The sequence below is a fragment of the Anomaloglossus baeobatrachus genome, unplaced genomic scaffold, assembly GCF_048569485.1.
Source record: "Anomaloglossus baeobatrachus isolate aAnoBae1 unplaced genomic scaffold, aAnoBae1.hap1 Scaffold_178, whole genome shotgun sequence".
NCBI classification, from domain to species: Eukaryota; Metazoa; Chordata; class Amphibia; order Anura; family Aromobatidae; genus Anomaloglossus; species Anomaloglossus baeobatrachus.
The window spans coordinates 260,176-282,506 of record NW_027441948.1 but is presented as its reverse complement, the minus strand read 5'-3'; the positions used below and the strand labels follow the sequence as shown (position 1 = coordinate 282,506).

Genomic DNA, 22,331 nt, shown 5'->3' with positions numbered 1-22,331 from the left:
TTTGAAGCAGAGGTATTCCAGGAATTCTGCCAGTTGTACGGCTGCAAGAAAATCCGGACCACGCCTTACCACGCCCAAACCAATGGCATTTGTGAAAAGATGAACCACTTGGTCCTGGGCCTCCTCAAGACGTTACCACTGGAAGAGCGGAACCTGTGGCTGGAGAAGCTACCTGACCTGGTCGATATGTACAACAACATCCCTTCCAGCTCTACGAAATGCACTCCAGCATACCTGATGAGAGCTCGTCCCGGCCGGCTACCAGTGGATCTGGAAATGGGCTTGGAAGCTTCAGAAGCACTCCTGTCGACAGCTGAATGGGACACTCGGCGGAGGACACAGTACCGACAGGTCCAGGAGTATGTTGAAAAGAACTTGTGCCGGAGTCGGGGACAACAGGAGCAGTGCTTCAACAAGAAGGCGCCTGCCGGTTCCTTCCAACCTGGGGATGTAGTGCTGAAGCGGAAAAGAAGGGCCCACAAGCTGGATGATCAATGGGAAAAAACCCCGTATGTAGTCCAGCCCACAGGATGGGAGAATGAGAAGGCCTACCAGATCAGCCGTGACCAGGGGGGGACTTTGGCCACGGTTTCCCGAGACCACCTGAAGAAGTGCCCACCAGCATTGAGAGTAGCGGATGAGGCTCCAGTTCCCAGTCCAGTGGAGAAGGAAAAAGAGGTAATCCACACCATGATGGGTGATTTTCCAGCAGACTGGCCTACACAGAACGGTGCGGTGATCCTTCCAGTGATACTGTTCCCACAACCCGTGGATGAAGAAATGATGGAAACGGTTAACCGCGAGCCAGTGCCCAGGGATGTACCTGTACCCAGCTCCCCTACGCCTCCGCCTGCCCCACATGATAGCAGGGAGGAGGAACTGACTGTTCCCTCTGCCCCACTGCCTGTCACCACTGACACCGGACCCCGAAGGTCCACTCGCCCCAACCTAGGTAGACCCCCACTTAGGTACAGGGAAACTACTCTTTAACAGGGGGGGGGCTTTATGTGTTGAGTGTACCAGTTTGAAAGTTTTAAATGATAAGTAAAGATGATCAACCAAAGAAGTTTACCTGATTGAACCGTGATTAAACCGGCCGTTGCCGGCAACTGTTGTCCCCGTAGGGACTGTGCAACCATTGCGTAAGGAACTGCTTACGGACAAGCCCGAGAACTTGCAGGGCAACCACAAACTTAGTGCAATGTAAATAAAAATGTTTGTTGGCTTGACACCGTTACCGCCTCCGGAGAGGCTGATTTGGGAGGATGGGCCTGGAGGAAAGGGATGGCCTAGGCCCGCCACTACCGTAACCGGTGGCGATCCTCCGGGGGTTCAGGGGTCCCCTTGGACGTGGGCCCCCTGAAAGAGACAGAACCCGCTCGGGCAACTTGGTGCTGGACTGGGGTCAAGGGGTGCTGCCCGCTTCTTAGGGGCAGCATCAGGGCCAGGTTGTTTGGGTGGGAGAAGAGCGGAAGCTGTACCGTTGTAAAATGTTTATGATGCTTTTACATGTTTTACCGTTTTATTCTTTTTCAGTTGTGAAAATAAAACCGGTGATGGACGGGCAGCCCGCGGACGGTCTGCATTTTACTATAGGGGAATGTGGCGCCCTGGACAAGCCAGGTCGTCACAGGTACTACACCAACACACTCTACACTCCGGCTAGGCACACCGAAGCTAAACACAAATCCTAGTTGCCTTCCTCCAGGGGCTGATGTCCACACCAGGGGGTGGGCCAGGCGGTTGATCCCACCCACCGAGGAGTTCACAGTCCTGGAGGCGGGAAAAGGAGTCAGATTAGAGATCAGTTTTGGAGTTAGAGAAGTGAAGAGGAGAGGAGACTGACCGTGTCCGGGTGTGTGGCCCGGGCACTCAGCAAGGTTGGCAGACGGTGGTGACCTTCTGCAGGAGAGGCTGATTGGAGTGAACCGTACGGACCGGGGATGGGCGGTGGCCCGCCGGTACCAGATCGGGGAGTGAAGAGAAGCCAGCACCATCCGGCAGGGCCTACGGACCCCGACCAGGCTAGGAGTCGCCGTAAAACCGGTCAAATCCGTTAGCGACAGGAACCTCCAGGGTTTCCCAGCAGTCAAGACCCGATTGAAGGCAACAGCTCACACCGTAGAGGGAAGCACAGTCACCGCCAAGGCTACAGTTCCCAGGGCCAGAGCCTGCGGGCAAAAGGGGCTCCCTCAGCATCCATCCAAGCTGGGGAGCGGGTTACCGGTGGGAAGCCCGCTAGATTTTGGGGGAATAAAAGGGGTCCAACACCACATCCCCACAGGTGCACACCCACCCATCAAAGAGAGCTATAAGCCAATACCACCTTCACATTGCCAGTGTACCAAGGACATGTTGAGCAACATGAAGGCGGCTGGGGTTATCCGTGACAGTTGTAGCCTTTGGGCAGCTCTGTTGATCCTGTTAAAAAAGAAGGACGGCACCACTCCCCGTATTGAGGAATCGCTAGCTGCATTGAGAACTGCAAATTATTTTTCTACCCTTGATCTCACTAGTCACTATTGGCAAGTGTCCGTTGCTGAGGCAGACCGGGAGAAGACCGCCTTCGCCACCCCTATGGGTCTCTGCGAGTTCAAAAGCATGCCCTTCGAGCTGTGCAATGCGCCAGGAACCTTCCAGAGGCTGATGGAATGCTGCTTGGGACAAGATTTTAGGGTGTATAAAAAGGGAGATTAGATCCCGTGATCCCAACGTATTGTTACACCTCTATAAATCACTTGTAAGGCTACATCTGGAATATGGGAACCAGTTTTGGGCTCCACATTTTAAAAAGGACATTCAGAAGTTAGAGTCAGTTCAAAGGTGGGCAACTAGACTACTACAAGGAATGGAAGGCCTCCCATATGATGACAAGTTGAAAAAGTTATTAAGTGATTATTGGCTGCAATGGGGCTTTCTGGCTGGTGCCAGCCTCTCTTCTTAGCACACAGGAACCACAATCCCTACACCATGCTTCAATGGATTCTCTCATCCCAGCCCAGTAAAACTACATATTTTACACAGTCATAAGCAGCCAAAAGGGATCTATTCTATTCAATTGCAAATGATCTAGATAAGACTGAGAATAAGATACTGCACGGGACATAGCAGAGTTGGTCAAGTTGAGTGGAGATGAGTTTGCTATTTGGCACAGCTTTTTGCATCAATAAAGCAAGTAAAAGGTGTGAAAGATAAAAAAAAGGGTGAAAGTGTGAAAAGTGAATTGGCCAAATTGAGGTGCATATAAAGTTTTTGCTTTCTTTCAATTCACTAATGGGGCTCATTTGAATCAGGTGAATTGAGTTCTGCTTTTGGAAACTGGGTTAAGAAGGGGTGCACCGGTCCTGGAGGTACTGCAATACCAGGTCAATGCGTGGAGTGGACAGAGCAAGATTTTTTCCATCTCCTTGTTCTAAAAATCCATTTAATATATGGTCCCCAGAGAGGGGACGTATCAGATATTAAACTGATAAGAACAGATTTAATTTTTTTTTTTTTCTGTTTATCAGTAGGACTTCAAAATAACAAAGGTGATCGCCTCCCGTTGCCTGGGAACCGTCCAGGCACAAGAGGGCTATGTGTCACCAGAAGGCGCACACACTTCCTCAAGGCCGGCAGACGTGCAATCCCAGGCACCTTCCAGTACCGACCAAGGTAGCGTCCTCCGAAACTACACTTGATCTTAGCCAAAAGGCCGAGAAGCTATAACCCGAATTGGTTACGGCCTTGAGTGGCACCCTGGCCTATACCGGACACATCTTAGGGAGAGGGAGACAAACCCACGCCTACAGAAGACATTTTGTCACCCAAGCCAACCCTTGAAAAGGCTGTTTTGCAGAGCAAAAACAAGAAGAATGGTGCTTTTTGCAGCCGCCGCCCACTGCAATGAATCTGAATAACTCCTCCTTTTGGACACAAGCACCTCCCCTCCCCCTTGCAGTCTTTCCAATTCATGATACAAAAAGACGGACGGACAGGACAGGACAGGACAGGCTGCCTGACTTTCCGTCACTGCCACCCTTTGCCATCCTTGCCCGTAGAAAGCCCTTTCATCATCCCCAAACCCTAATCTTTTCCCTTCCCTTCCCAGATGCGTCTCACTCCCTTTCATTAGGAAGTGAGCGCAGCCTTTTCTCCGTTCTGCACATGCGCGACGTTAAACACAAATGCGCAGGCGTGCGTTCCATTACCCTCACTGCATTCCACTCCCATACAGGAAGTGGGCGCAGCTATTACTACGGTCGCACATAAAAGAACCCACGGCCACCACTGCACATAGCTGACTCCACCACAGGACACCCACTTCTACACCAACGCAGGTAAGACAGGATCGGCACCTCTATGCTCCCGTTACAATCAGGCTCAGTCACCATGTGATAACGCTCTCAACTCTTTAGTTGCAGGCTCCCCTTGCTTCACCTCCACTGGCTGTGCTGCCATTTCCTCTCCCACCTGGAAGGTATACTTTATTCCACTATTTTCCTGTTTCTCTCTTCCCCCTTTTCCCATAACCTACTTTTATCTGCATTTGTGGGGTATCTATATGCTATTTACATCATAGTTTTATTCATTAATATGGAAGGGAAGAGTGCCCATGAGAGTGTTGAACTGCGGAGAGCAAGAGATTAAGCTGCTCCGATTTGCCACCATTGATAAGCTGTTCTCAGTAGATACACATGCTATCCAAACAGCAGCATCCACCATTGCTTCAGCCCACCCATTCAGTGACAGCTCACCAAGTCAGCCAGAGGAGTGGTGTAAGGAATTACACGTAGGCACTGACTCCACACCTTCACATCACAAGAAGGGGGTCTACAGGCTAGTGCAAGAATACGAGCAAGTCTTCAGCAAACATCCGCTAGACTTTTGAAGAATAAAAGGGGTCAAACACTACATCCCCACAAGTGCACACCCACCCATCAAAGAGAGATATAAGCCAAAACTACCTGCACATTACCAGTGTACCAAGGACATGTTGAGCAACATGAAGGAGGCTGGGGTTATCCGTGACAGTTGTAGCCTCTGGGCAGCTCCGTTGGTCCTGTTAAAGAAGAAGGACAGCACCACTCCCCTGTATTGAGGAATAGCTAGCTGCATTGAGAACTGCAAATTATTTTTCTACCCTTGATCTCACTAGTCGCTATTGGCAAGTGTCCGTTGCTGAGGCAGACCGGGAGAAGACCGCCTTTGCCACCCCGATGGGTCTCTGCGAGTTCAAAAGCATGCCCTTCGAGCTGTGCAATTTGCCAGGAACCTTCCAGAGGCTGATGGAATGCTGCTTGGGACACCGAAACTTTGAAACGGTACTGCTATACCTTTATGATGTTATTGTTTATTCTAAAGCAAACAAGATTTTAGGGTGTATAAAAAGGGAGATTAGATCCGGTGATCCCAACGTATTGTTACCCCTCTATAAATGACTTGTAAGGCCACATCTGGAATATGGGGTAAAGTCCTGAGCAGGTTGATAACCATTGGTTTGAGCATGGTAGGGTGTAGTGCGCATCTTCCTGCATCGGTAAAAGCTGCAGAAGTCCTTGAAGATTTCCGCTTCAAAGGCTGTGCCTTGATCTGTGAGGACTCTCTCTGAGTAGCCATGAGGTCTGCATAAGTGTGCTTGGAAGACCTTCGCTGCAGTATGGGCCATTAGATCTTTGACTTGTACCACAACCATAAATCTCGAGTAGTTGTCTACCATCGTAAGTGCATACGTGAGCTCGCCTCGATATTCTGCAACAAAACTCCCTTTTTCGATTTCAGTTTCAGCAAACACTCCTCTTCCTGTAGAAAATATTTATCATTACCTAAGACAGTCATTCTAATGCATGACAATATTAAGGCAATTTAGTTAAAACTTGTTTTAACTCACCTTTAAGGGGATTGATGTATTTCATGGTCAATCCAGGTTTGTCAGTGATGGCACTGACATAATGTATGGCGTCTTTTTCGGGCGTTATCCTTTGCCTTTTCATTGTGAAAATCCAGTTGCCTATATCAAAGCAAATTCTACTACTTGTAAAGTATGCAGAAAATGAAATGTAGAACATATAACATCAACTGCTTAGGAACGCATCATAGGTTAGTACTTAAAAGGATATTGTCATGTTCTAGTCATAATGCAAGCTGGACATTTTTCATGTTACCCTGTAATCGCCGGCCTGTTCTAATGCTCACAAGCCAAGATATAGGCTCAGCTGCTAAGGCTTCCCTCTGCCTTCTGAATGAAACTTGAATATGTCTGGGTCACTGTGTATATAGCAGGTGCTCAGAAAAAATAAGAGTCAATTCAATAGAAATAGCTCTGGCACACTATAGTGATCAATAACGTAAGAAAAGAACTCTTGGAATGCTGAAAATTCTTTATTTGTGCAAAAGGATAATTCATCCAACGTTTCGACCTTGTTTTTAGGTCTTTATCAAGGATAAAGTTATCTAAGATCATAAAGGGTTACAAAACCATATAAACACGTAATTAGTACATAGTACAACATAACAGTACAATATATTGCTACTTGAGAGTACAATGGGTCAAATGACCATGATGCACATACAAAAAATTTTTCCAAAGCCATAGTGAAAACATTTGTACTGAGGAAAGAAAATTTCCACATGACCTATCTGGAGAAACATTCTGGATCAAACAACCAAAAATAGTCAAGCAGGTAAATACACACCTATATGGATAACAGGATGATATGTGTTCAATTGTATAGCGTCATTGCCATTAAGGTACAAATGGAAAACTTGCAATCCTATATAGTGAAGGAAATGAACACATATCATATCAAAGAACACAGGAACATGGGTGTGAGAAAAACCTCAATGTTTATACTTTGTTCTTTATAATGGTGTGAACATGTATATGTCTCAGTACCTTATGCACTTGAGAATTCTAGTGAGTAGATCATGAAAGCCTATTTCAGAACTGGAATCGGTAAATAATTGTAGGTGGAATCTAAATGAAAAGATGGTACAAGTGTTATCATGACACGTGGGCTATAACACAATGGACCGTGTGACAAAGAAGAAAGGAGAGAAAGAAGAGGAAGAAAATGCAACTACCTGTAACATTACGTGATAGTCACTGGTAAGTATCACTTGACAATTCAAGTGAAAAAGGATTCCTTTATTAAAGGGTTCTCAGTCGCCTCAGGATCATGAAATACTAGGGTAAATGATATGAGAATGGGTAAGAAGCACCACTAAAGGAAATATGAGATGCAGGACATATATCTATAAACCCCTGAACTACATGATAGAAATAAAAAGAAGAAAAAAGAAAAAAAAGAAGAAAGAAGAAGAACACATAGAATGCGGAAAGAGAATGGGTACAACTACCTGAGTTACTGCAGGGAGGCCCCTGGTTGGTATTGTGAGGGTTAGTGGAATTCCTTCACTGAAGGGTTCTCAGTTGCCTCAGGTTCGTGAAAAATGCTATAGACAAATAATGCCCGGAGAAAAGGGGTTCATATACAGCGAATAATGGTAATACAAGGTACATGTGTCACATGTAATAGTATATATATATATATTGTACTAAGCTCTACACCAGAAATAGAAAGTAGTCCCTCTGCCTTCTGTCTAGGTGCCCTGAGTTATGTCCTGTAAACTGTCACAGGGACCCAGACACACATGTGTAGTAGGGGAATATCCCTGCTGAGATGCCAGTGCTAGAGCACTCGTTTGCTGTGGAGTTGAACGCTATGTGAGCAGTTCTTACCTTCAATGAGCAGAAGTCTCTTTTTTCAGATTTCAATATCTCTGTGGGTATCTGGCAGAAATATGGAATAGTCTTTATTGCTAAGACCCTGTACACCACTCCCACTAAAGGGGGCTTTACACGCTGCAACATCGCTAATGCGGAGTCGTTGGGGTCACGGAATTTGTGACGCACATCCGGCCGCATTAGCGATGTTGCTGCGTGTGACACCGATGAGCGATTTTGCATCGCTGCAAAAACGTGCAAAATCGCTCATCGGTGACATGGGTCTCCATTCTCGATTATCGTTACTGCAGCAGTAACGATGTAGTTCGTCGCTCCTGCGGCAGCACACATCGCTCCGTGTGACACCGCAGAAACGAGGAACCTCTCCTTACCTGCCTCCCAGCCGCTATGAGGAAGGAAGGAGGTGGGCGGGATGTTCCGGCCACTCATCTCCGCCCCTCCGCTGCTATTGGGCGGTCGCTCAGTGACGTCGCTGTGACGCCGCACGGACCGCCCCCTTAGAAAGGAGGCGGTTCGCCGGTCACAGCGACGTCGCCGGGCAGGTAAGTATGTGTGACGGGTCTGGTCGGTGTTGTGCAGCATGGGCAGCGATTTGCCCGTGTCGCGCAACAGATGGGGGCGGGTATCCACACTAGCGATATCGGGACCGATATCGCAGTGTGTAAAGTAGCCTTTAATAAACTGTGTAAAGGATTTTAAGTAAAAATCCACAATAAACCAGCGCTAGATGGGTTTTTATAATTTTATTAATAGACCACAAATAAAAAATTTTTTGCTATCCTTGTTTCAAGACAGAGTATTTGATAATATACAATACACTGATTATTACTAAAACCAAGGACCACATAAAACAAGGACCACATAAAATAAAAAATGAAAGTAATGAGAATAAAATTCTTTTGTATAACCAATTAACTTCGAGGTGATACAATATTCACATTGATTTAGTTTTACCAGTCTAATGTAATGCCCCGGCCGGTGGCATATATTTTGTTTGGTTAATAATTTAGACTTATACAATGAAAGATGTACTATACCACCCCTGGCTAACTTACAAGTTTTAAGTTGTACAATATAAGTTTGCGACGTTATATTCATATATAGGAAGGCAAACAATATTGGCAATTTAGTGGCACCCACCATACGTAATCTTACAGCACCTAATAAGGGAGGATTATTTGGCCTGAAAGGTTTTTTTCCATGCAAAAGCTGTATAGTATGTAAGAATACAAAAAATATTTCACGGAAATCCTTCTTACAGGGGCAGTCAGAAGTCATGATTAGAGAATTTATTACATGTCAATCAAAGGGAGTAGTATATTGCATTCAATGTCCCTGTCAGAAAAAATACATTGGGAGAACTATTAGACCCCTACGGAAAAGGGTGGGTGAGCACATTAGAAGTGTTAAAAATAAATGTACTAAGCACCCCCTATCCAGACATTATGTGTTAAAACATGGAGGGTCCTTTAAAGGATCCCAAGTATGGGGCGTACAAAAAATAACTAAGGATTGGAGAGGTGGCGATTTCATTAAAAAAATGTCACGAGCAGAAAGCCAATGGATTTTTGAATTGAACACCTTGAAACCATATGGACTCAATAATGATATAGAACTGTTTGCTTTTAATTAATTTATATTTTTATAGGTAGAGGAGTAATAGGTACTGATAATAATACGGAGAGAAGGAAAAAAAAAAAAAAAAAAAAAAAAAGCGATTGTCATGGAGATATATGTGTATATATGCATAATATATATTAAAATTGGTATCATATCATAGTATCATAGTATCATAGTTTTTAAGGTTGAAGGGAGACTCTAAGTCCATCTAGTTCAACCCGTAGCCTAACATGTTGATCCAGAGGAAGGCAAAAAAAACCCAATGTGGCAAACAAGTTCCAATGGGGAAAAATTTCCTTCCTGACTCCACATCCGGCAATCAGACTAGTTCCCTGGATCAATACCCTGTCATAAAATCTAATATACATAACTGGTAATATTAAATTTTTCAAGAAAGGCGTCCAGGCTCTGCTTAAATGTTAGTAGTGAATCACTCATTACAACATCATGCGGCAGAGAGTTCCATAGTCTCACTGCTCGTACAGTAAAGAATCCTCGTCTGTGATTATGATTAAACCTTCTTTCCTCAAGACGTAGCGGATGCCCCCGTGTTCCAGTCGCAGGCCTAGGTGTAAAAAGATCTTTGGAAAGGTCTCTGTATTGTCCCCTCATATATTTATACATTGTGATTAGATCCCCCCTAAGCCTTCGTTTTTCCAAACTAAATAACCCCAAGTTTAATAACCTGTCTTGGTATTGCAGCCCACCCATTCCTCTAATAATCTTGGTCGCTCTTCTCTGCACCCTCTCCAGTTCAGCTATATCCTTCTTATATATCGGTGACCAGAATTGTACACAGTATTCTAAGTGCGGTCGCACTAGTGACTTGTACAGAGGTAGAACTATATTTTTTTCATGAACACTTATACCTCTTTTAATACATCCCATTATTTTATTAGCCCTGGCAGCAGCTGCCTGACACTGTCCACTAAAGTGAAGTTTACCATCCACCCATACACCCAAGTCTTTTTCTGTGTCTGTTTTACCCAGTGCTCTACAATTAAGTACATAATTATAAATTGTATTTCCTCTACCCAAGTGCATGACCTTACATTTATCTACATTAAACTTCAATTGCCACTTCTCAGCCCAATCCTCCAATTTACATAAATCTCCCTGTAATATAAAATTATCCTCCTCTGTATTGATTACCCTGCAGAGTTTAGTATCATCTGCAAATATTGAAATTCTACTCCGCATGCCCCCAACAAGGTCATTTATAAATATGTTGAAAAGAAGCGGGCCCAATACTGGTGCTTCACTTGCCCAAGGTTGATGTAGATATAAGGGGCTTTTCATATTATAGCAAATTTATATTACACCTTTATGATGTCCTTTTGTTAAATTTATTGTTGAAAAAAAGCATATGCATATATACACATTGTCTTCCCAGTATATGATGATACAAGCAAGGCTATATATAGGTCTTTTTAGAAAAACCTTTAGAAAAACCTTTGCACATAATTATATTATATGGCTATTATGAACGGTCTTTCACAAATTGATATATGTAGTGGTCATTGAATGTTGGTTGAATTTAAACATTGTTTAATTTTATGCAAATTATAACCAATTAAATATATGCATAAATAGTGCTCTAGGCAACAGCTGAGTTATCCTTGAGGAAGGGGGCCGTTACACGCCCCCGAAACGCGTGTCGGATCAGGACTCTGTTTTTGCCTACCTCACCTGTGCGGTGATAACCTGCCAAGTAATCTCTCCCTCGTGTGGAATCAACCGGCTTCCACTGGACACGGTACGGATTGCCTGCTGGAGAGGTTGAGAGGTTACCGCTGACATTTCCTTTGTCTGCAACCAGGATACATTGGTACCTCCAGCGGTTCTGCATTGCTCGTTTGGAAGCAGATCGGAGCCTTGTGTGGTGCTAACCTGCCAAGCAACTTCCTCCTGTGTGGAATCAGTCAGCTGACACTGGATACGGTCTGGACTGCCCGCTGGGGAGGCTGAGTAGTTACCGCTGATCTTATTGTTGTCCGCAGCCAACATCTTGGTGCTTTCAGTGGCTTCGTACTGCTTGATTTCGAAAGTACATTTGGGAGAATACGGGACCGGCTGGTTTGTGGCCTTGTGAAGTGTTATAAAGGCTCTGTAAAGAGGGATGTCGGTAACCATACATCTCCCCCAGAGCCAGCACTAGTCGCGGCCACTGGCCTCAAAACGTCCGCTCTGGAAGTATAACAGGTCAATCCTGTACATAGCGGTTCCAGCCTAATCAACGGAGAAATCCGGGGTGTTTTTTGCGGTCAAGTTGTTGTGAGGTTTATTCCCCCAGGCCCTGGGGGCGAATATAACGTCGCAAACTTATATTGTACAACTTAAAACTTGTAAGTTAGCCAGGGGTGGTATAGTACATCTTTCATTGTATAAGTCTAAATTATTAACCAAACAAAATATATGCCACCGGCCGGGGCATTACATTAGACTGGTAAAACTAAATCAATGTGAATATTGTATCACCTCGAAGTTAATTGGTTATACAAAAGAATTTTATTCTCATTACTTTCATTTTTTATTTTATGTGGTCCTTGTTTTATGTGGTCCTTGGTTTTAGTAATAATCAGTGTATTGTATATTATCAAATACTCTGTCTTGAAACAAGGATAGCAAAAAATTTTTTATTTGTGGTCTATTAATAAAATTATAAAAACCCATCTAGCGCTGGTTTATTGTGGATTTTTACTTAAAATCCTTTACACAGTTTATTAAAGGCTACTTTACACACTGCGATATCGGTCCCGATATCGCTAGTGTGGATATCCGCCCCCATCTGTTGCGCGACACGGGCAAATCGCTGCCCATGCTGCACAACACCGACCAGACCCGTCACACATACTTACCTGCCCGGCGACGTCGCTGTGACCGGCGAACCGCCTCCTTTCTAAGGGGGCGGTCCGTGCGGCGTCACAGCGACGTCACTGAGCGACCGCCCAATAGCAGCGGAGGGGCGGAGATGAGTGGCCGGAACATCCCGCCCACCTCCTTCCTTCCTCATAGCGGCTGGGAGGCAGGTAAGGAGAGGTTCCTCGTTTCTGCGGTGTCACACGGAGCGATGTGTGCTGCCGCAGGAGCGACGAACTACATCGTTACTGCTGCAGTAACGATAATCGAGAATGGAGACCCATGTCACCGATGAGCGATTTTGCACGTTTTTGCAGCGATGCAAAATCGCTCATCGGTGTCACACGCAGCAACATCGCTAATGCGGCCGGATGTGCGTCACAAATTCCGTGACCCCAACGACTCCGCATTAGCGATGTCGCAGCGTGTAAAGCCCCCTTTAGTGGGAGTGGTGTACAGGGTCTTAGCAGTAAAGAGTATTCCATATTTCTGCCAGATACCCACAGAGATATTGAAATCTGAAAAAAGAGACTTCTGCTCATTGAAGGTAAGAACTGCTCACATAGCGTTCAACTCCACAGCAAACGAGTGCTCTAGCACTGGCATCTCAGCAGGGATATTCCCCTACTACACATGTGTGTCTGGGTCCCTGTGACAGTTTACAGGACATAACTCAGGGCACCTAGACAGAAGGCAGAGGGACTACTTTCTATTTCTGGTGTAGAGCTTAGTACAATATATATATATATACTATTACATGTGACACATGTACCTTGTATTACCATTATTCGCTGTATATGAACCCCTTTTCTCCGGGCATTATTTGTCTATAGCATTTTTCACGAACCTGAGGCAACTGAGAACCCTTCAGTGAAGGAATTCCACTAACCCTCACAATACCAACCAGGGGCCTCCCTGCAGTAACTCAGGTAGTTGTACCCATTCTCTTTCCGCATTCTATGTGTTCTTCTTCTTTCTTCTTTTTTTTCTTTTTTCTTCTTTTTATTTCTATCATGTAGTTCAGGGGTTTATAGATATATGTCCTGCATCTCATATTTCCTTTAGTGGTGCTTCTTACCCATTCTCATATCATTTACCCTAGTATTTCATGATCCTGAGGCGACTGAGAACCCTTTAATAAAGGAATCCTTTTTCACTTGAATTGTCAAGTGATACTTACCAGTGACTATCACGTAATGTTACAGGTAGTTGCATTTTCTTCCTCTTCTTTCTCTCCTTTCTTCTTTGTCACACGGTCCATTGTGTTATAGCCCACGTGTCATGATAACACTTGTACCATCTTTTCATTTAGATTCCACCTACAATTATTTACCGATTCCAGTTCTGAAATAGGCTTTCATGATCTACTCACTAGAATTCTCAAGTGCATAAGGTACTGAGACATATACATGTTCACACCATTATAAAGAACAAAGTATAAACATTGAGGTTTTTCTCACACCCATGTTCCTGTGTTCTTTGATATGATATGTGTTCATTTCCTTCACTATATAGGATTGCAAGTTTTCCATTTGTACCTTAATGGCAATGACGCTATACAATTGAACACATATCATCCTGTTATCCATATAGGTGTGTATTTACCTGCTTGACTATTTTTGGTTGTTTGATCCAGAATGTTTCTCCAGATAGGTCATGTGGAAATTTTCTTTCCTCAGTACAAATGTTTTCACTATGGCTTTGGAAAAAATTTTTGTATGTGCATCATGGTCATTTGACCCATTGTACTCTCAAGTAGCAATATATTGTACTGTTATGTTGTACTATGTACTAATTACGTGTTTATATGGTTTTGTAACCCTTTATGATCTTAGATAACTTTATCCTTGATAAAGACCTAAAAACAAGGTCGAAACGTTGGATGAATTATCCTTTTGCACAAATAAAGAATTTTCAGCATTCCAAGAGTTCTTTTCTTACGTTATTGATCACTATAGTGTGCCAGAGCTATTTCTATTGAATTGACTCTTATTTTTTCTGAGCACCTGCTATATACACAGTGACCCAGACATATTCAAGTTTCATTCAGAAGGCAGAGGGAAGCCTTAGCAGCTGAGCCTATATCTTGGCTTGTGAGCATTAGAACAGGCCGGCGATTACAGGGTAACATGAAAAATGTCCAGCTTGCATTATGACTAGAACATGACAATATCCTTTTAAGTACTAACCTATGATGCGTTCCTAAGCAGTTGATGTTATATGTTCTACATTTCATTTTCTGCATACTTTACAAGTAGTAGAATTTGCTTTGATATAGGCAACTGGATTTTCACAATGAAAAGGCAAAGGATAACGCCCGAAAAAGACGCCATACATTATGTCAGTGCCATCACTGACAAACCTGGATTGACCATGAAATACATCAATCCCCTTAAAGGTGAGTTAAAACAAGTTTTAACTAAATTGCCTTAATATTGTCATGCATTAGAATGACTGTCTTAGGTAATGATAAATATTTTCTACAGGAAGAGGAGTGTTTGCTGAAACTGAAATCGAAAAAGGGAGTTTTGTTGCAGAATATCGAGGCGAGCTCACGTATGCACTTACGATGGTAGACAACTACTCGAGATTTATGGTTGTGGTACAAGTCAAAGATCTAATGGCCCATACTGCAGCGAAGGTCTTCCAAGCACACTTATGCAGACCTCATGGCTACTCAGAGAGAGTCCTCACAGATCAAGGCACAGCCTTTGAAGCGGAAATCTTCAAGGACTTCTGCAGCTTTTACCGATGCAGGAAGATGCGCACTACACCCTACCATGCTCAAACCAATGGTTATCAACCTGCTCAGGACTTTACCCCATATTCCAGATGTGGCCTTACAAGTGATTTATAGAGGGGTAACAATACGTTGGGATCACCGGATCTAATCTCCCTTTTTATACACCCTAAAATCTTGTTTGCTTTAGAATAAACAATAACATCATAAAGGTATAGCAGTACCGTTTCAAAGTTTCGGTGTCCCAAGCAGCATTCCATCAGCCTCTGGAAGGTTCCTGGCAAATTGCACAGCTCGAAGGGCATGCTTTTGAACTCGCAGAGACCCATCGGGGTGGCAAAGGCGGTCTTCTCCCGGTCTGCCTCAGCAACGGACACTTGCCAATAGCGACTAGTGAGATCAAGGGTAGAAAAATAATTTGCAGTTCTCAATGCAGCTAGCTATTCCTCAATACAGGGGAGTGGTGCTGTCCTTCTTCTTTAACAGGACCAACGGAGCTGCCCAGAGGCTACAACTGTCACGGATAACCCCAGCCTCCTTCATGTTGCTCAACATGTCCTTGGTACATTGGTAATGTGCAGGTAGTTTTGGCTTATATCTCTCTTTGATGGGTGGGTGTGCACTTGTGGGGATGTAGTGTTTGACCCCTTTTATTCTTCAAAAGTCTAGCGGATGTTTGCTGAAGACTTGCTCGTATTCTTGCACTAGCCTGTAGACCCCCTTCTTGTGATGTGAAGGTGTGGAGTCAGTGCCTACGTGTAATTCCTTACACCACTCCTCTGGCTGACTTGGTGAGCTGTCACTGAATGGGTGGGCTGAAGCAATGGTGGATGCTGCTGTTTGGATAGCATGTGTATCTACTGAGAACAGCTTATCAATGGTGGCAAATCGGAGCAGCTTAATCTCTTGCTCTCCGCAGTTCAACACTCTCATGGGCACTCTTCCCTTCCTTATTAATGAATAAAACTATGATGTAAATAGCATATAGATACCCCACAAATGCAGATAAAAGTAGGTTATGGGAAAAGGGGGAAGAGAGAAACAGGAAAATAGTGGAATAAAGTATACCTTCCAGGTGGGAGAGGAAATGGCAGCACAGCCAGTGGAGGTGAAGCAAGGGGAGCCTGCAACTAAAGAGTTGAGAGCGTTATCACATGGTGACTGAGCCTGATTGTAACGGGAGCATAGAGGTGCCGATCCTGTCTTACCTGCGTTGGTGTAGAAGTGGGTGTCCTGTGGTGGAGTCAGCTATGTGCAGTGGTGGCCGTGGGTTCTTTTATGTGCGACCGTAGTAATAGCTGCGCCCACTTCCTGTATGGGAGTGGAATGCAGTGAGGGTAATGGAACGCACGCCTGCGCATTTGTGTTTAACGTCGCGCATGTGCAGAACGGAGAAAAGGCTGCGCTCACTTCCTAATGAAAGGGAGTGAGACGCATCTGGGAAGGGAAGGGAAAAGATTAGGGTTTGGGGATGATGAAAGGGCTTTCTACGGGCAAGGATGGCAAAGGGTGGCAGTGACGGAAAGTCAGGCAGCCTGTCCTGTCCTGTCCTGTCCGTCCGTCTTTTTGTATCATGAATTGGAAAGACTGCAAGGGGGAGGGGAGGTGCTTGTGTCCAAAAGGAGGAGTTATTCAGATTCATTGCAGTGGGCGGCGGCTGCAAAAAGCACCATTCTTCTTGTTTTTGCTCTGCAAAACAGCCTTTTCAAGGGTTGGCTTGGGTGACAAAATGTCTTCTGTAGGCGTGGGTTTGTCTCCCTCTCCCTAAGATGTGTCCGGTATAGGCCAGGGTGCCACTCAAGGCCGTAACCAATTCGGGTTATAGCTTCTCGGCCTTTTGGCTAAGATCAAGTGTAGTTTCGGAGGACGCTACCTTGGTCGGTACTGGAAGGTGCCTGGGATTGCACGTCTGCCGGCCTTGAGGAAGTGTGTGCGCCTTCTGGTGACACATAGCCCTCTTGTGCCTGGACGGTTCCCAGGCAACGGGAGGCGATCACCTTTGTTATTTTGAAGTCCTACTGATAAACAGAAAAAAAAAAAATTAAATCTGTTCTTATCAGTTTAATATCTGATACGTCCCCTCTCTGGGGACCATATATTAAATGGATTTTTAGAACAAGGAGATGGAAAAAATCTTGCTCTGTCCACTGCACGCATTGACCTGGTATTGCAGTACCTCCAGGACCGGTGCACCCCTTCTTAACCCAGTTTCCAAAAGCAGAACTCAATTCACCTGATTCAAATGAGCCCCATTAGTGAATTGAAAGAAAGCAAAAACTTTATATGCACCTCAATTTGGCCAATTCACTTTTCACACTTTCACCCTTTTTTTTATCTTTCACACCTTTTACTTGCTTTATTGATGCAAAAAGCTGTGCCAAATAGCAAACTCATCTCCACTCAACTTGACCAACTCTGCTATGTCCCGTGCAGTATCTTATTCTCAGTCTTATCTAGATCATTTGCAATTGAATAGAATAGATCCCTTTTAACTGCTTATGACTGTGTAAAATATGTAGTTTTACTGGGCTGGGATGAGAGAATCCATTGAAGCATGCTGTAGGGATTGTGGTTCCTGTGTGCTAAGAAGAGAGGCTGGCACCAGCCAGAAAGCCCCATTGCAGCCAATAATCACTTAATAACTTTTTCAACTTGTCATCATATGGGAGGCCTTCCATTCCTTGTAGTAGTCTAGTTGCCCACCTTTTAACTGACTCTAACTTCTGAATGTCCTTATTAAAATGTGGAGCCCAAAACTGGTTCCCATATTCCAGATGTAGCCTTACAAGTGATTTATAGAGGTGTAACAATACGTTGGGATCACGGGATCTAATCTCCCTTTTTATACACCCTAAAATCTTGTCCCAAGCAGCATTCCATCAGCCTCTGGAAGGTTCCTGGCGCATTGCACAGCTCGAAGGGCATGCTTTTGAACTCGCAGAGACCCATAGGGGTGGCGAAGGCGGTCTTCTCCCGGTCTGCCTCAGCAACGGACACTTGCCAATAGTGACTAGTGAGATCAAGGGTAGAAAAATAATTTGCAGTTCTCAATGCAGCTAGCGATTCCTCTATACGGGGAGTGGTGCCGTCCTTCTTTTTTAACAGGATCAACAGAGCTGCCCAAAGGCTACAACTGTCACGGATAACCCCAGCCGCCTTCATGTTGCTCAACATGTCCTTGGTACACTGGCAATGTGAAGGTGGTATTGGCTTATAGCTCTCTTTGATGGGTGGGTGTGCACCTGTGGGGATGTGGTGTTGGACCCCTTTTATTCCCCCAAAATCTAGCGGGCTTCCCACCGGTAACCCGCTCCCCAGCTTGGATGGATGCTGAGGGAGCCCCTTTTGCCCGCAGGCTCAGGCCCTGGGAACTGTAGCCTTGGCGGTGACTGTGCTTCCCTCTACGGTGTGAGCTGTTGCCTTCAATCGGGTCTTGACTGCTGGGAAACCCTGGAGGTTCCTGTCGCTAACGGATTTGACCGGTTTTACGGCGACTCCTAGCCTGGTCGGGGTCCGTAGGCCCTGCCGGATGGTGCTGGCTTCTCTTCACTCCCCGATCTGGTACCGGCGGGCCACCGCCCATCCCCGGTCCGTACGGTTCACTCCAATCAGCCTCTCCTGCAGAAGGTCACCACCATCTGCCAACCTTGCTGAGTGCCCGGGCCACACACCCGGACACGGTCAGTCTCCTTTCCTCTTCACTTCTCTAACTCCAAAACTGATCTCTAATCTGACTCCTTTTCCCGCCTCCAGGACTGTGAACTCCTCGGTGGGTGGGATCAACCGCCTGGCCCACCCCCTGGTGTGGACATCAGCCCCTGGAGGAAGGCAACTAGGATTTGTGTTTAGCTTCGGTGTGCCTAGCCGGAGTGTAGAGTGTGTTGGTGTAGTACCTGTGACGACCTGGCTTGTCCAGGGCGCCACATTCCCCTATAGTAAAATGCAGACCGTCCGCGGGCTGCCCGTCCATCAGCGGTTTTATTTTCACAACTGAAAAAGAATAAAACGGTAAAACATGTAAAAGCATCATAAACATTTTACAACGGTACAGCTTCCGCTCTTCTCCCACCCAAACAACCTGGCCCTGATGCTGCCCCTAAGAAGCGGGCAGCACCCCTTGACCCCAGTCCAGCACCAAGTTGCCCGAGCGGGTTCTGTCTCTTTCAGGGGGCCCACGTCCAAGGGGACCCCTGAACCCCCGGAGGATCGCCACCGGTTACGGTAGTGGCGGGCCTAGGCCATCCCTTTCCTCCAGGCCCATCCTCCCAAATCAGCCTCTCCGGAGGCGGTAACGGTGTCAAGCCAACAAACATTTTTATTTACATTGCACTAAGTTTGTGGTTGCCCTGCAAGTTCTCGGGCTTGTCCGTAAGCAGTTCCTTACGCAATGGTTGCACAGTCCCTACGGGGACAACAGTTGCCGGCAACGGCCGGTTTAATCACGGTTCAATCAGGTAAACTTCTTTGGTTGATCATCTTTACTTATCATTTAAAACTTTCAAACTGGTACACTCAACACATAAAGCCCCCCCTTTTAAAGAGTAGTTTCCCTGTACCTAAGTGGGGGTCTACCTAGGTTGGGGCGAGTGGACCTTCGGGGTCCGGTGTCAGTGGTGACAGGCAGTGGGGCAGAGGGAACAGTCAGTTCCTCCTCCCTGCTATCATGTGGGGCAGGCGGAGGCGTAGGGGAGCTGGGTACAGGTACATCCCTGGGCACTGGCTCGCGGTTAACCGTTTCCATCATTTCTTCATCCACGGGTTGTGGGAACAGTATCACTGGAAGGATCACCGCACCGTTCTGTGTAGGCCAGTCTGCTGGAAAATCACCCATCATGGTGTGGATTACCTCTTTTTCCTTCTCCACTGGACTGGGAACTGGAGCCTCATCCGCTACTCTCAATGCTGGTGGGCACTTCTTCAGGTGGTCTCGGGAAACCGTGGCCAAAGTCCCCCCCTGGTCACGGCTGATCTGGTAGGCCTTCCCATTCTCCCATCCTGTGGGCTGGACTACATACGGGGTTTTTTCCCATTGATCATCCAGCTTGTGGGCCCTTCTTTTCCGCTTCAGCACTACATCCCCAGGTTGGAAGGAACCGGCAGGCGCCTTCTTGTTGAAGCACTGCTCCTGTTGTCCCCGACTCTGGCACAAGTTCTTTTCAACATACTCCTGGACCTGTCGGTACTGTGTCCTCCGCCGAGTGTCCCATTCAGCTGTCGACAGGAGTGCTTCTGAAGCTTCCAAGCCCATTTCCAGATCCACTGGTAGCCGGCCGGGACGAGCTCTCATCAGGTATGCTGGAGTGCATTTCGTAGAGCTGGAAGGGATGTTGTTGTACATATCGACCAGGTCAGGTAGCTTCTCCAGCCACAGGTTCCGCTCTTCCAGTGGTAACGTCTTGAGGAGGCCCAGGACCAAGTGGTTCATCTTTTCACAAATGCCATTGGTTTGGGCGTGGTAAGGCGTGGTCCGGATTTTCTTGCAGCCGTACAACTGGCAGAATTCCTGGAATACCTCTGCTTCAAAGGCCGGACCCTGGTCGGTAAGCACCCTCTCCGGGTACCAATGCGGTCAACAGAAATAAGCCTGGAAAGCCTTAGCAGCGGTGCGGCCGGTTAAGTCCTTAACTGGGACAACCACCAGGAACCTCGAGTAGTGGTCTACGATGGTCAGAGCGTAGGTGTACCCACTTCGGCTGGGGGTGAGCTTTACATGGTCAAGGGCAACCAGCTCCAGCGGTTGGTGTGTAATGATCGGGTGTAGGGGTGCCTTCTGGCTGGCCTCGTCCTTCCTTCTCAATGCGCAAGGGCCACATTCTCGGCACCAGGCCTCCACAGATTCCCGCATTCCACTCCAATAGAACCGCTCTCTTAACAACATCTCTAGCTTCTTCCACCCGAAGTGCACTGCACCATCATGGTATGCTTGCAGGACGGTGGGCACGTTAGCCTGGGGAATCACCAGCTGGCGGATCTTCTCGTGAGTCTTTGGATTAATCAGCTCGCGATACAACTTCCCCTGGTGTAGGTATAGCCGGGTCCGTTCTTGCCACAGACGTTGGGCTTCGGCAGGGGCAGCAGGGTCTATCCCAGCAGAACCCTGTTCCACTAGAGTCTTGACCAGGCGGACAGCAGGTGCCTGGTCCTGAGCTTCCTGCCAGTCCTGTCGGGGCAGCGGATCCAGGTCCACCCGTTGTTGGTAGACGTGCACCTTCTCAGTGAATGGCCGGTGAAATGCAGGCAACTCGATCTCTTCGAGGTCATCATCCTCTGGCCCCTCTTCCGACAGGTGGGGCATCCGGGAGAGTGCATTGGCATTGACGTTGGTACGGCCGGCCCGGTACTTGATGGTGAAATCGTAGTTGGCTAACCTGGTCACCCATCGCTGCTCCAACGCGCCCAGCTTGGCCGTATCTAGATGGGTCAGCAGGTTATTGTCTGTGTACGCGGTGAACTTGGCTGCTGCCAGGTAATGGCGGAACCGCTCGGTGATAGCCCACACCAGTGCCAAGAGCTCAAGCTTGAAGGAGATGTAGTTCTCAGGGTTCCTCTCAGTCGGTCGGAGTTTTCGGCTAGCATAAGCTATTACCTTTTCCCTTCTGTCTTGGACCTGGGATAGAACAGCCCCCAAGCCCACATTGCTGGCGTCGGTGTAGAGGATGAATGGGCGGCTGTAGTCAGGGTACGCTAGGATTTCCTCTCCGGTCAGGGCTGTTCTCAGCTGGCGGAAGGATTCCTCATGCTTTTCTTCCCACACCAATGGGGCTACTAGGGATCTACCACCCTTGGTCTGTCCTACGAGGAGGTCTTGCATGGGGGCAGCCATCTTTGTGTACCCCTTAATGAAGCGACGGTAATATCCCACCAGGCCCAGAAACTGCCTCACTTCCCTCACTGTGGTCGGTCTCGGCCAGTCTTGGATGGCGGTGATCTTCTCGGGGTTGGGGGCGACACCTTCCGCACCAACCACATGTCCTAGGTACTGCACTCTGGGTTTCAGCAGATGACACTTTGAGGGCTTCAACTTCATCCCATACTTGGCAAGGGACGCGAACACCTCGGCTAGGTGCTCCAGGTGGGCTTCATACGTCTGTGAGTACACAATCACATCATCCAAGTACAGCAAAACGGTCCCATAGGCAGTCTTCTCTCGGTCTTCCGGTGCCACGGCCACCTGCCAGTACCCGCTGGTGAGGTCAAGGGTGGAGAAGTAGTTAGCGGTTCTCAGCGAGGCCAGGGACTCTTTGATGCGGGGCAGAGGGTAAGCATCCTTATGCGTTATCTGGTTAATCTTCCGGTAATCCACACACATCCGCATGGTGCCATCCTTCTTCTTAACCAGCACCAACGGAGCGGCCCAGGGACTACAGCTGTCCCTAATAACCCCTG

The 22,331-nt window shown here is 46.7% G+C and overlaps 2 pseudogenes; one reads left to right on the top strand and one right to left on the bottom strand.

Annotated features, from left to right (window-relative positions):
* Positions 1–3,328: 3,328 nt before the first annotated feature.
* On the bottom strand, positions 3,329–3,535 carry LOC142260771 (U2 spliceosomal RNA; annotated as a pseudogene).
* Positions 3,536–16,937: 13,402 nt separating this feature from the next.
* Positions 16,938–17,143, top strand: LOC142260765 (U2 spliceosomal RNA; annotated as a pseudogene).
* The last annotated feature ends 5,188 nt before the right edge of the window (positions 17,144–22,331 follow it).